Genomic DNA, 9,481 nt, shown 5'->3' with positions numbered 1-9,481 from the left:
TCAACGGACATTTTGGATGATTTCTGCACAGCTTCTAACATCTCCACAAATAAAATCTGGTCGCAATTCAAAGAAGCAGCTGTATTCCGGTGACTGCTCACAAATACACAGGAAATATGAAGACCCAGACCTGCTGGAGAAAATGAGACAAGTGACAAATTGTCTCTCTGAACTGTCCAACAGGACTGTAGAATACATTACAGAGAGAATCATTTTGACCAATACTGATTTAGCCAAAATCTTGTTTGGGTTTATATTTTTGCACTGTTTGGATTTTCTACCTCAAGACTCTTTAGTTTTTTTATCCATCTACCTTTTGTGTTGTGGATTGTCTGCATGCCTTGGAGCCATAATATTATCAGTTTGTGAATCCAGACATACTTCTGTTTCTGTTTATTATTTCCTTCATGTGGCCCAACATCTACAGTGTAATGTATAGGTCAGTGATTGTTTCTCTTGAGAATGACTTAACAAAGGGACTTTAAAAGTAAAAACATCAGCAGAGTGGAGAAAGTGTCTCTACTGTTGTCCCTATGTGAGAGTCAGTACAGGACTAACCCTGGAGATACAGTATGTTCCATTGAACACAGCTGTAAATTTAAGTGGCCTAAACTTTGCATGCATTTTTTTAAAACCAAGCCATCAAAATGTTTGAGTTTCATGTGGTTGACCTAATGTGCGTGGAGCTGTCTGTGGATATGAGGATAAGGTTGGCTGTTAAGTCTGCAGTCTGCAGAGTTCGCTTGTCTTCTGACCATAGCCAGAAAAACACAGCGGGCATTCCACTCTTTAGTGATAGTGAATTGACCATAATCATTATCAGCTCAGGGGTAGTGAGTGGCTCCCACTCTGTACAGGCGGCTACATGTCTGACCTGTCTGGGGTGTGACGAGGCTCTGCTCAGTGGGAGAACTAAACGCTCAGGGTTGGGGTCACTCAGTGTCTGCCGCATCTATCTTCATGCCATTAGCTGCAATGGTTCTGATGACATGTTCTTCCTGGTCTGAGCTCCTTTGCGGATGAATTTGCCCGTGGCTCACGGTCTTGAGGCTTGTCTATTTTAGGAGGTCATTTAGAGCTGGACGCTGTGTCTCCCCGAAGCAGCCTGTCTCCTGATACTGCTATCAACTGTTGGCTTTTTAACAGGGAGTCATGGCAGTTTACTAAAGTGACGCCAAGCAAAGGACTTATCAGGACCCCGACACCAGATTAGATGGTTGGTCTTTTAATGAGCATCCTTGAAAAAGGAAATGGAGGGGGGGACTCACACACAACAATAACACTATTATCCGTAGTCTTGACAGAACAGGAAATACTCGTCAAAGTGCTCCTGTCTAAGAGAAAACGTCAGTCATTTCTCAAGTTCAAAGATATACAGAGGCCTTTAGGGATTTGTTGTGCAGAGCTGTGGTGTGTCTTTTTTCCAAGGTGAACAGTGTTCATGTCAGCTTTGCTCAGTTAGACTGGAAGTCTAACATGTGGTTCTCTCAGCTAAAGTACAATAAAGATGTGTTTGTTGGTCACTGATGTAATTTTCAAATTATTTTGGTTTCATTAATGTTTAACAAAAACACTTTTCTGAGGCAACCAATTCATCAGTTAATCCACATGAAACTAATCAGTTCACTTTTTCGAGTCTGCTGGTGTCGATTCTCAGTCATCCAGGACATTGAAAATCCAAAAACAAGTTAAAAACAAAAACAACTGGACTTCTATTCTGTGACTTTTTCAAGCCATTTATTGAACATGAACGAGAAGCGTTTTGTTGGTTCCAGTTTCTCAGTTGGACACTTTTTCTGTTTTGAACATTAAATCACTGGTCCCAATACCAACAGGTTTGTTGACATCATCTATAAATGTATTTGAACATGTAACTATTATGCATGCTTTTATTTTATGAAGTCAATTATACGGTGAGTAAACAATACCGAATCTTTCTCATTTCAGAGGAACTGTCTGACTTTGACAGTTTAAGCTTGAGTGTATGACTTAACTCACCAATGTAATATATGCCATTGTGTTTGGTGACTCTGTGGCCTGCCCAGTTCACAGTCTGAGTAAAGAAAAGTCATAAAATGTGTTTGTGCATGGGTGATGTCACACTTGGCATGATGTTTTACTGTGGATTTTTGAAGGGTTAGATTTATTAGCATTCAGGAAACATTAAAAAGTACAGTGGTTTAAACTAAGTGCCTTCACTCCCAGTAATATTTCTCTGCCCTTCTCTTGACTTTAAGAAACCTCTGTGTTCTGGTAGGATTGAAGTTTGTTGTTCTCAAAGCTACATGCCACAGAGCTCGGAAATAATGAAATATGACTAATGTGGAAGGATCGAATGGAAATTCTGCAGAGAATTTGCATGCAACTTTGAAGTCACTGTTCTGTAGGTGACTGATATCCACCTGAAGTGTGAAAATTTCACTCTCTGCCAGTTGGTTTTGGCTCCAGCGCTCCTTCTCGGGAACTGTGTTTTCTTTTTTTTTTTACGCTACTTGTATGAATGGCCAAAAGCAGTCAAATGCCAAATTTATGAATGCATTAGACTCATTTATACAGTCAAATGAACTGGGTGCAAAAATGCAGACAGCTATACTTTTTTATAAATCCAGTTTGAGGAAAATATGTGACATCAGTTTAATACATTTAAATGAGTTTGGTGTACGTGAGCTTGTTAAAGACAGTTTGTGATGAACTGACGGCGACACAAGAAAACTACTGGTACCACTTGAATGTGAGGCAGGAATTATAATACATTTATACATAATACTGTCCTAATAAATAAAGACTTTTCAAAACATTACAACAAAAGGAACAGATCAGATTGGGTCATGAAACAGGACTCTTATTTCAATACTTCTTACTTTTGCTTTTTTGGCACACTTCTGATTTTTAGCCAAGAGTCAGTGGGGTGACTAAGATTTATACTGCAACAAGTTTACTTTGGAAGTCAAAGTTTGGATCAGGGAATGACATCACACCCAACTCAATAGAGGTACTTTATTATGAGCAGTATGCTTACTCACAGAAGTGACAATTAATGGTTTATTACTGCAGCTATCACCGTCTTCATGTGTGAGGCAGCCATATTGGATGGATACATTTTAATGCAGCTTGCTTTTGTATTGTTTTCTTACAAGCGACAACAAGTTGCAGATTGTGATAGAGTTAAAGTTGCAGTTCGTGCTTGTATAGTTGGGTACAGCACAACAAAGCTTGATATGCAGGTACTCCGAGATATTAGTTATAACTTTTTATGGATGTGCTGCAAGGAGAGATAATAATTATATCCTATTGGCAACAAAAAAGCAGTATTTATGTTCACTATTTTTGCATCCTGCTGTTATTTATGGCCACGTCCTAATGAAGCCCCACTACGCTCAGCTAGTTTCCCAAATAGATTATTTCCTGCTGAGTTGTCTTTAGTGAACTAACACCATATCCTGGATGAACAATTGACTGGGTGGACAATTCAAACACAACCAGAGTTCACCTGTTTTATTTTGGTAGCTGATGCAGACGCTACGTGTGACATCTCCACCTCGGCTGTTGCTAAGGAAACGACATCCCATCCATTCATAGTGATGTCTGGAGATTTGAACCATACCTATGCCTCAGCTTCTCTTATAAATTTTCTGCCTTTCGTCAGTATTTATTATGAGGTTTTATTTGTATTTGTATATCTTTCCTAAACAATTTATACTGCAACAATCTATTTTCCATTTAGTGGACAGCCCAGAGTTAATCTGTTCTAAACAATCTGCAGTGCACTTACTTTAAATAAAAAAGTATCAGACATGGTAATGACCTCAACTTCCGAAGACCTAACAGTTAATGTTAGTGGAAAACTTTTTTTTTCCCCCTAACGTGCATTTGTGTTGTGTATATGTGTGTTTGTGTAAACTTGTGTGTGCTGATCATGTTCTGTTCTGTGGCTGGTTGTAACTCAAGAATTTAAGTTTATGTTTGTAGTTTTTGAGGTAAGGGTTGGGTGTTGGGAGGGGGGCGACTGTTCAGTCAGGCCTAGGCGAGGGCCCAGAAGGTCAGCCCAGAGAGAGGCCCACATAAGCAGGCTCCAGTGCTACTGAATGGGGCTGATAATGGCCTCGATCAGAAGGAATGTGTTCATGGAGCCTTTCTACTGACAGCCAGCCCCTGAGGACAGGAATTACTCTGACTGATACAAAAAGAAGATGACAAAAACAGTGCCTCAGGAAAAGTTTTCCTGGACTTCTTGTCTCCACAACAGATAAGTGAATCAGATTGCCTCCAATTAAAGATTTGACTTCTTGTCCTGTGGTCATTTCATTTTCTCTCCTTGTAATTTCATGAAACAAAATTCATTTTTTTGTGGCTCACTGCAGAAATAGCAGGCAGTAAGTTTGCTTTAAAACTGTTTCTGTATCTATTTGGTTTGCAAAAAAAAAAAACATTATATAAAATATGTTCTAAAACTGGGAGTTCTAAAGTATAATAAAAATTCTCTATAGTGAAAATCAAAAATTTTACTAAATGGGCGATGGCCTTAAAAACTTATTTTCATTCATTAGCTTAGTTTTGGGCTTAATGATGTTAGATTGCTAATTCTTCAGACCACACCCAATAACAGCCACATTCCCACTCCTCTTTTATTTGTTTTTTTGTTTTGTTTTTTTGTCACTGCCACTTATCCATCAATAGAAATTATGACCATGCTGTAATCTTTGCAGAGCTTCAATTCTATGTGAACAAATTCACTTTTGTTTAAATCCTCCATAAATCTGCAGTTTTCCAAACTTTGTTAGTTGGTTGTGAGTTGTATCAATTATCTTTCTTATGCTGATGTATGAAGGTTTGGTATAGTACAACCGTTTCCCTGTTATATACTGAATAGGATCAGTTAGACTCATATGAAATTAGTCAGACCAATAAATACATTAGACATCTAAAAAAGAAATGGCCCAAACAGAATTTTGTACATTTGTAAAATGAGTATCTGGCCAGACGTTGCAACAACACTGTAGTCTTTAAAAAGTACAGTTGATCAAATCAGGATGTAGCGTTCTGATGCCATCATCTGATAAACAAATATTAAAACAGCCTACATTTAATCACCATAGGTTTGCCCTGAGCGGGTTTTGCTCCAAACTGGTTCTACTAGTTAAATTAAGTCGATTCTTTGTGTCACTTGACATACACCTTTTGTCCCAACCTACAGTGCTTCTTTTAACCTCAGTGCTTGTGCTGTCAGTGGGAATGCAGGCTGTTTTGATGATTTGATGCCTCGTCTTATGACGCTTAGTTCACAGACATAAACTCACCGGGTGGGGTTGGGCATGTTAACAAACTGCTTCAGAGCTAAACTCTTGTTTCTGTGTTACTTTTCAGAGCGGACCGAAGCAGGTTCAAACTGAAATGGGTTGTTTATTGTACTTTCACTTTGTGTAGATAATGTGTCTTTGTATATTATTCCTGTTCTCTTAGCCTTATGTAATGTAAGTTGCTCACCCACTTCGTGCCAAACATCAGTAGTCAAAGCTTGGCTGATCTGACCACTGCACGATTAACCAGGGGTCTCCAGGGGTGCACGGACCTGGACGTTGACGAGGAGAGGGGAGGCCAGGGGACAGGCCTGTGTGAACAGCTGTGCCCTGTTTTAGATCGCTGTTCTCAGTTACGTCCTACTCTTTGAAGAAGTCTTTCCTTACACACTTTCACACATGCAGCATGCATTAGTGGAGCAGGGCTTGGAAATGGCTGCACAATGAAAGCCTCAAATGCCTCAGCTTTGATGTCTCAATTTACAAAAAGGACCGAGATGTTTTCAGTTGCTTTTGAATTGCATTTTTTTTAAACCAATTGATCTTCTAATAACAAAACCAATTGTGATACTAAATGTTTAAATTGAAGCCAGGAAACTCAAAGACTATTCCACATTCGAGTCCAAATGTGTTTCATATTCTTTGTGAAACGGGAAACATGGGGCTGCTGTGTAGCCCGTGATGCATACATGTAGGGCTGCCACAGAATATTTCAGTGAGTTGGAATACTGTTTGACATTGCGAGGATAGAAAATCCTGTGCGGTTAATGTTGGAGTACAATTCTAATGCATTTGAAAAGTAATTAAAAAACTCAGCTCTGCTTGATTGATTTAGCAACACCTTTTTACCTGCACCTCATAAATGATGTAGGATGACATAATCCCGAGCTTTAATAATAGATTAGACAAAGTACTCGAATCACTGAGCCATAAAAAATGATGGCTATTTTACAGCCCCTTCCTCATCTCCAATTGCAAATCTGTAAAAGTGCATCAGCTCTACGTTAACATTTCACTTATGAGTGTGAAAGTATTTCACGCTAATTGTTTTTGTTCTGAACTGACATTATTGGCATTGTCAATCGGGAAAAGCACAACACAACAAGCAATTGCACGCCAATCAGCAGCAGAGCACACAGGGGAGCTGAGATGCTTTAACAGATGACCACATTAATTAATTGATTCATCGTCATGGCTGACAACGGCTTCAGCTGTCTTTGTCTTTAAACCAGGCTTTCCCATTAATGAATCTGCATAATGGACGCCGGTGATTGTTTCAGCAAACGTGCAGTATAATGTACACATCGACGTATGTTTTATTAAACAGCAGAGAAAAAAACCTCCTCAGAATCTACAGATTACTGCGAGTGGATTCAAAATGATGTGCTACTAAAACAAATACGTTTCTCTGTTCCATTCACAATCTTTTACAATAAATAAGGTCACTTTGCTTAGTCAGATCATCAGTATTTTTAGAAGCCATTTGTTATCGCCTGTGGCCAAAAGGAGAAATGTGGGCGATGATGATTTTGCCTGTGTATTTTAGTGAAAAAATCTCATGAACCAGAGCATGGGTTTTAATTAAATTCTCAAAAAAATAATTATCGAACGCACATCCACAGCTGATTGACTTTTGGAGCGAACCCAATCCAAGATGGCCACCACAGATAACCGAGTTTAGCGAACACAAAAATGACTTTTAGCTCAGTCGGTTTTTCAAACATTGAGCTAAAATTTGATGCGGTAGTAGCCGAGAGTCTGCCCACCCACCTTATCCTCCTAGCCCTAACGGATCGCACAAGATCTTCGTTTAAACTTCTGCCCTGAACTATTCTAGTTATGTCTGTCTGCCTGTGAGCAAAAAATGTATTTCTTTATTAAAATCTGATTTATGCAGTAATGTTTTTGTGCAAAGAGATGTGCTTCAAACATCGAGTAATTCGATGTTTGTAAAAACTTGGGCAGACAGATGAGTTGTTTTTCGAGGTTAGTTTAAATTGTTTAGGTTACCTAGATAAGTCACTGTAGCAGTGACTGTATAAAAGCCCTCTGACAGAGTCGCTGCAACATCTGCTTGTAACTTCTGCAGGACCACATTCAAAGCATCTGAAATGTCTGCGTGCTTCTGATGCTTCCCAACGTTTTTGTTCCACCTTGTTCCAACCGGTTCCAGCACTCGGAAACGCCGAGCTCGCAGCCTCGCCGGCTTATGGGCCGACAGCGTTTTTCCTCCTCCGAGCCGACCGAAAAACGGCGCGTTTCGGACGAAGCCATTCTCTGCAATAACAGTTTGTTTTTGCTCGTGTCGGACGTGTGATTGAGTTACAAAGGGGAATGTATTCGCAACAGGTGCCTCTAACACAGCGCAGGCATGAGGGCCTCCGTGTTCACCCCCAGTAACCTCCCTCTGCCCCAGAAGTCCAGAGCCTGCCAGGGAAACCTGATTCCAGTTCAGACACTGGCACAGTGTGCTGCTGCAGTCGTCTTCACTGCTGCAAGCGGCTCGAAAGATGTCCCTGTGAACGCTGCATTTAGGTAATATAGATTTGTGTTTGTGTATTTTAGAACATACAGTATGCTAAGATTTATCTGTCACTGTATAAAATTTAAACAACTTTTATTCTCATTATACTAATGGAGCCTCACTTGTCTCCTTAGGAAACTGTATAAACTTCTGTAACACTTTTAATGTTTGAGTTGTTTTTGATAGTTAAAACAACAGGCCCCCAGTCTGACTACTCATTATCTTGACTCCTCCATGAGATTTGCTCCCTTAGAGATCTCTCCAGCTACTATCTACTGCAGGTAAGACACTGACCACTGGTTAAAAACACCACAGCCCCTGACTTAAAAAAATAAATAAATAAATTGAACTATTCCTTTATGGTTTCTGGATAGGCTTTTCCCAGATTTTTGCAGTTTCCCCAAAAGCACTCGGTTTTTTTTTTCTCTGAATTCTGCTTTGGCCCGTTGTCTTGTTGAAGTGTAAATATTTGTCCTCGTTTAAGATCCCCAGCTTGTTTTAAAAGGTTCTTCGCTCAACGCCGCTCTGCATTCTCCCGATTCAGCCTCTCCCCTTCTCAGCAAAGTCAAAAAACAATTCTACTATTAGCACGTTCGATATCAGGAATATTAGTAATGTGGGGACGCTTTGGTGTCTGTGGTTTCCTCCTCACAAACAGCTGCAAACCACAGCCAAGAATTTCAGTCTTTTTTATTTATTTTTTTTCATCTGATCAGAGGTTTAAGCTTCCCTCGATGCAGAGGCAGTCAGATGTTTTGGGTCAAGCTGTCATATCTCTTTAAGTGATGGTTTCCTATAGATGAGCTCAACCAAAACTCCTGGTTGGTGGAGCGCTACCAACTGGGAAATAATTAAGTTAAAGAAATTATACAGAAATATTGCTCAGATGGTGCAACAAAATGCTAATAATTGGGACTATTTTCACGTCATACAAACACAATTTAAATCGGTGGTTGTTTGCCATTTATCCCATTCAATCCCCTATGACTTTAAGTTAATAAAGCTGACTCCGATGGGTGACAGGAAGAAGAAACCCTACAGGAAACAAGAAGCCTTCTGTCAGCGTTGTGCACATTTTGCCTGTTTCTGCCCCAATTGGAACTATCTGAAAGTTACAGTACCCAGTAGCTCAGTAAAACCACAACAGGAACAGCGGCTCCGTGTTATTTACTATCTGCCGTAACCAGATGGGAAACATGAGATAAGGTGGAGACAGAAATACAGACGTGCCAGTGAGCAAGAATTCACCTGTTGTGGATCCAGTCAGTGTGAAGACATCTGCCTCTGAAAGTGTGAAAAGTCGCCATTGTCCAAACAAAACATATTCTGAGTGTTTTTTTCAAGTTAGAAACTGTCTTTTTCATGGTAAACTAAAATAACACTAGTGCATAAACAGCAAAAGTCAAGTCAAATTTATTCATATAGCACTTTTCAATGACAAGGCGGCTATTAAACCCCAAATACCAAAATGCTCACTTACCCAAATCATACAATTCTCATTCTAATGATGTCAAATTTCAGCAAAGTATGTAAAAAGTAATGCTTCATTTGTGTATATATATATATATATATATATATACATATACGTGTGTGTGTGTGTGTGTGTCTTTTTAAGGTAACTAATGTGGCAGATCTCACCTCACTTCAGGTACAAATATGC

The sequence above is a fragment of the Kryptolebias marmoratus genome, linkage group LG11 (assembly GCF_001649575.2).
Source record: "Kryptolebias marmoratus isolate JLee-2015 linkage group LG11, ASM164957v2, whole genome shotgun sequence".
NCBI classification, from domain to species: domain Eukaryota; kingdom Metazoa; phylum Chordata; class Actinopteri; order Cyprinodontiformes; family Rivulidae; genus Kryptolebias; species Kryptolebias marmoratus.
Note: the sequence above shows the minus strand (reverse complement) of the source record.